This window comes from Citrus sinensis, chromosome 8 (genome assembly GCF_022201045.2).
Source record: "Citrus sinensis cultivar Valencia sweet orange chromosome 8, DVS_A1.0, whole genome shotgun sequence".
In the NCBI taxonomy this organism is placed as follows: Eukaryota; Viridiplantae; Streptophyta; class Magnoliopsida; order Sapindales; family Rutaceae; genus Citrus; species Citrus sinensis.
The window spans coordinates 23,612,313-23,618,312 of record NC_068563.1 but is presented as its reverse complement, the minus strand read 5'-3'; the positions used below and the strand labels follow the sequence as shown (position 1 = coordinate 23,618,312).

Here is a 6,000-nt window from a genome sequence, read left to right as displayed (position 1 = left end):
AAAGCCCAGCATGAAAAGTAACTCTGTCAGCTTAGCCAAGGTGACTGTCTGGAACCAAAGTAAAAGTTTGTAGTTATTTATTTTTATAGAAGAAGAATTGAATGAGTTATCCACACTTACTCAGAAGGAGCGGGCAAGTCATTCTTGGCTATCAAACAAAACTCCAATCTTCATGTAAGACTCTTTTCTCAAAACGCGTCATCTTCCTCAAATGCAATATACAGTGTTGACTGTGTAATTTTTAAGGAACACATGCGACAGGCAACAAGAATTTGAAGTGGCTGTGGAAGAAGAGAAAGTCTAGCATGAATAATAAGAGCCTGTCAAAATAGCCAAAGACGACTTGCCTTGGAACCTGCACAAGGATACTAGCTATATATGTAGCTAAGCTAAAGTTGAGAGACCTTTCTTTAAAAGCAAGGCAAGTCATCCTTGGCTATCAAACAAGGTTCTTTCTTCATGTTAGGCTACTCTTCCTCTGAACTTCTTCTATGCTTTGATATAATTGGATGCCAGGTATTGTGTTTGGAGTCCCTATTTATAGAAGAGTACATATAGGATGCAGATCGGGAAGTTAATAAGTTGCCATCAATTTGCGTAATTTATGATGACTCTTTTTCCCTGTTTTATTTTGTCCATCTCTCAGTGTCGGTATGCTTGCCTAACTGAATATATTCTTACTGCCAAAAGAGATATCAGAAATTTTTTTTTTTTCAAAGGAAAGTCCATAAGTACTCCTCATTTCAGCAAAGGCCAATTTGCTTACTAATTTGCCCTGAAATTTCCGATTAGATGTGCACATAATCAAAATTCCAGCTTCTCCAAATTGAGGATTTTTTGTTGGTATACATAGTTGGCTATACGTTACAACCAAGATTCATCTGCTGCTATTATAGTATTTGTCATGTACATCTGGTGAAGTAAAATCTGATTTTGCTTCATTGACGATGCTCTGTAGATTCTAATTCGGCTTACACTGCTTTTAGTTTACTATGCTGTTATTGCCTTTACTAAGAACTAAGATCTATACATGTCTTGTATCCACAAACTAATAATAGGATAGATGACACTAGATTAACAAAGTTTGGATAAAACTAATAAAATATCCATTTCTTTTCGGCAAAGGCATTGACTTGAAATGGTGCTAGATGGGGAATCATTATCTTATCTATCCGTATATTTATGCCGTCGGTTCCTTGAGTCAATGATATGGTGAACAAAAAAACTGAAGGTCATGAGAAAGAGCTTCATCCTTTTGAAAAAGAATTATTAGAGCTCTACAGTGATTCCCCACAACTTTATTGATCAATTCCACATTCTTCTTTGTTGTATTTTATGCTTCTTGCCCAATTTGTAGTAGTGTGAATATCCAGCTAAGTCAGATTAGTCTCCATATAAGTAGTCAACTCAAAGGAAAAGGGTAAGTGCATAACAAGTTATAGCATCAATAAGAACAGTGTCTGTGCAAATTTATAATTTTATAATAACTAAAGCTATGTGAGAAGAGTGAACCATGGCTGTCACAGCCAAATATGATACATCAGATTAAGTAGATGCTACTGGTTCATTAGAAGCCAGTTGAACCTTGTGTACTTTCTTTCTTTGTTGAAATTCTGTACATTTTTTAATCTGCAGGGACATGAAACAAATGCATTGCATATACAGAATACATTCCTATTTGGTAAGCTTAATGATTATACAATACAAAAGTGGCGAAATAATCACTGTTCTTTCATCGGCTATAAATAGCAACCTTGAAACACAATATTGGTTTATCCAACAAAAGAACGAATTTCAGAAAGGATGAGTAGCTTAACATGAGGATGAAGTGCCTTGTTGGGTAGCCAAGAATGACTTGCCTTGCCACCACGGCAGCTACAAGAAATTGTTTGAAGCACATGTAGCTTAGCTACGCAATTCAAAGGCATATCATATCTTGGCTAACTTGACAGGCTCTTATAAGTCACGCTAGGCTTGCTCTTCTTCCACAACATTAACTTCTCAGTACGCGACTGCAGATTAGTAGAGATAAGAGTCTTAAGGTGAAGATAAGAAAATTAATGCTTTCACTCTTGCTTATTCTTGTTTTTTTTTTTTCTTCAAGTGATAAAGCTGAATTATGTAAGAGAACAAAAGATAGTAAATGAAAATGATCGGATACAATATTTTGGAGATTCTTTCAACCCATTTGCATTAAAAAGCCTTGATTTACACACACACACTGACACACATATGTATGTTCTTCATCACATGCTCTCTTTGCACTCACAAATAGAAGGATATTCTTTAGACTTGCTTCAATTTACACTTACAGCTCTCCAAGTCATCACTTCATGCAGGCTCTAGTTATTGCTTATACAAACTTCTTAATAAATAAATGAAGGAACCAAGAAATGCTCACGCCCCATCCCCACAATTACCGAAAATGGGGAAAAAAAATTAATGCATCCCAGCTATTGTTAAACTGGAAAAATCAATATCACGAATTAATTTATTACCAATAAATTTCACAGAATCAATTAATTACATGCAAATGTTTAATCTCTGTGGTGCTTAGGAGACAAGAATCAAAAAGAGAGAGAGCTTGTCAGCTTACTCGAGGACTCAAGGTGGCCGCACGATATACTATTGAAGGAAACAGGCAAAATACAGAGCAATAATCTGAAGTGCTTGTGGAAGAAGAGAAAGCCTAGCATGAATAATAAGAGCCTGTAAACTAGCCAGAGATGACTTGCCTTGTAACTTCCACAAGGATTCTTCTAGCTAAATGGAAGCTAATTTTGAGATCTTTCTTTAGGAGCAAGTCAAGTCATTCATGGCTATCAAACAAGACTCTATCTTCATGTTAGGCTACTCTTCCTTTGAACTTCTTCTATACTTTGATATAATTGGATGCCAATACTGTGTTCTGAAGCCTCTATGTATAGCTGGTGAAAAGAACAATACAAATCGGATGCAGATCAGAAATTCAATAGGTTGCCATCAAATTGCATAAAATGACTCTTTTCCCCTATACGTTCTTGCACTCAGTATCATTAAGCTTACCATAATGAATATAATCTTTAAAATTGAGATGGACCCAAATATGAAATGCATTATTGCTTGATGATCATGTACTTCTTACTGCCAAAACCCAAAAGTGCTAGTCAGGATTTTTGAAAAATCCATGAAGTCCTCAATTCAGCGCAGGCCAATCTTCTTATTAGTTCGCCAGGAAATTTTCAGATAAGACATGCATATAATCAGACCTCCAGCTTCTCCAAATTAAGGATGTGTTATATACATGGTTGGATGTATGTGACAACCAAGTATCCTCTGCTCCTATAATTTATTTGACATGTACACCGGGCAAACTACTCTGATTTTGCCTGCTTCATTGAGGGTAACCTTTTGATTCCAATGCAGCTTACATTGCTTTAACTATGCCACAGCATTTAATTCACAACTATTAATTGTTGCTTTCTTGCCTTTATATTAAGAACTAATAATATGGTTGATAGCATTTTATCACCAAAGCTAGATACCAATAATAAAGGATCTGCGAGAGAAGAAACACTAATTTCCCAAATTTTTTTCTTTGCCATTTATGTTTGAGGAAAATATAAGATAACAATGGCTAAAAACTTCCAAGAAGGAAAAAGGACAACAGATGAAATCCGAAAACACTATAAAACCAAATTGTTTTAGATGGCGAAGGCATTGACTTTATATGATGCCCAAGAACTTTAGTGATTCCAAATTCCTTTGCTAAATTATGTGCTTCATTCCCAAATCGGAGTAGGGGCCAATATCTAGCTAAGTCAGAAGGCCTATATGGATATATATAGTCAACTCAAAGGGAAAGGGACAAGATGGACAAAAAGTTTTAGCATCAATTTGAACAAGCGTGAGCAAATTGTTTAGCTTGATAGTGACAAATTGTGGTTGAACAAAATGTCGGTTTCTAATGTTTATGATTACTTGTTAATGATACCATTTTCTTAAAACTTGAAAGTCATCTAGGAGAGTTTGCCAGCTTCTAGTAATTGACAATAGTAATTCTTCAATCTTCATAAACATCCCCTGTTAAAGCAATGTGCTGTATATAATTTGGTTTGCCAAATTTGCAGTCCAATATTAGTTACAGCTGAATTTTGTGCAGAGTGAATCATGACTGTCACCGCCAAATATGATACATCATTGTCCAAGAATATATTCCAAATTGCTAAGCTTAACAAGCATAGGAAAAGTGTTTAGGAAACATTGAAATAATTTGTGGACGGCGGTCTACTCATCTACATCTGACCTGTAGTCTTTCGTCCACTAGAAACAGAGACGTCAAAACACAATATTGGCATCCAACTAAAGCATGAAGCTCAGAGAAGATGAGTAGCCTAACACCAAGATGAAAACCCTTGTTTGGTGGCCAAGAATGACTTGCCTTGCAACTATAGCTACAAGGAAGAGTTTACAAGTTTCTGGGTAATTCAAAGGCAGTATCTATCTTGGCTAATTAGATCTTCACTGTTCATTGTTATAACACGTGGTACACAATCTGTAAAAGATCATCACAGCTTAAATTAGAATCAGATCCAAATTCATCTTATTTTAAGAATCAAACAGAAATTTTAAAAGTAGCAAAGTAAATGAACAAAAAAATTACACAACACGCTACATTTTAATTTCTTCTTGAAGATATATGTCTATACAAACTGATTTTCCCGACCAAGATGTGTAGTAATATTGTACTATACACAGTTGCAAATTGATCCTATATAGGGACATTGTGATTTTGATCTAATAGTTGCTGTGATTGTCCTTCTATTAAGTACAGCTCCATTTGTCTTCATTCCAACCTTGAGCTTATCATCAATTTCATGCTCTATAGCATTATTGATCAAGTACTAAGTCACCTGCGTTCTCAACTGTCCCTTGCTTGCACATCACTTGCCTTTTATCGGTTCATGTAACTTGATGACGGTGACAGATGGAGGAGTGCTCGTTGAGACAATTCGCCAAACACTTAATTCATTTTACCAAATACCTTCGTAACAATCATAATGACTCATTCTTGCTATATATGCATCATGCATGACATAGATACAATCTGACAAGTAAACTCAAGAAAATAATGTATTTTTTTTAACGTACAATTTTTTTTTTTTTTTTTTTTTTGGTTGTGATTCGGCCTTATAACTTTAAAATTTTGACTTCTTATCCCAAAATTAGTACATATTCACTTCATCAAATTATGCTGGATTCTTCACTTGTCTTGACACCATTCAATTAAAACTTCATGGCTCATCTTCAATTCATCACTTTGTGCTCTAGTCATTTAGTTTATGCTGTAAAGCTTCATAGTAATAAATAAATGAAGCAAGCATTGATGCCTCAGTCCTACAAATTTAAAAAAAAGGAAAAATTAATGCATCCAAGCTAATGTTAAACAGAAAATACCATTGCCTAATTAATCTATTATCAAAATATGTACGTATATCATATCTCACAAATCGTCAGTACGTAAGCTAGCATGCGTGCTCAAATGGTACATAATGCCAATCATGCAAACAGCCAGAGCTATAATTTGAAGTGGTTGTGGAAGAAGAGAAAGCGTAGCATGAATAACAAATAAGAGCCTGTAATGTCAACTAGCCAAAGATGACTTGCCTTGTAACCTTCAAAAGGATTCTTCTGACTAAATGTAAGCTAAACTTGAGACCTTCAATAGAAGCAAGGCATATCATTCTTCGCTATCAAACAAGGCTCTTTATCTTCATGTTAGGCTACTACTCTTCCTCTGAACTTGTAATGGCCATCAAAACCAACACTCATGGGAATTTTGCTTGCTTTTTTCTGCAAATTGCCCATATTATGACAACAGAGAAGCTAGAATTATGTGCAGCTATTGCATAGATAATCTCGAGAGAGAGTAATCTTTTTATTCGTAGTCATGTGCTGGAAAACCATTTCAGCACTTTAGTTCGAGCAGAAGCAACTGTTGAAATCTACAGTGCGCTCAGG

General features: G+C 35.3%; 1 non-coding gene across 1 annotated transcript; it reads right to left on the bottom strand.

The window, feature by feature from the left end:
- Positions 1-296: 296 nt before the first annotated feature.
- On the bottom strand, positions 297-469 carry MIR169F (microRNA MIR169f). The gene has a single exon (NR_161507.1). It is a non-coding gene; the product is annotated as a microRNA MIR169f (primary transcript).
- Between the last annotated feature and the right edge of the window lie 5,531 nt (positions 470-6,000).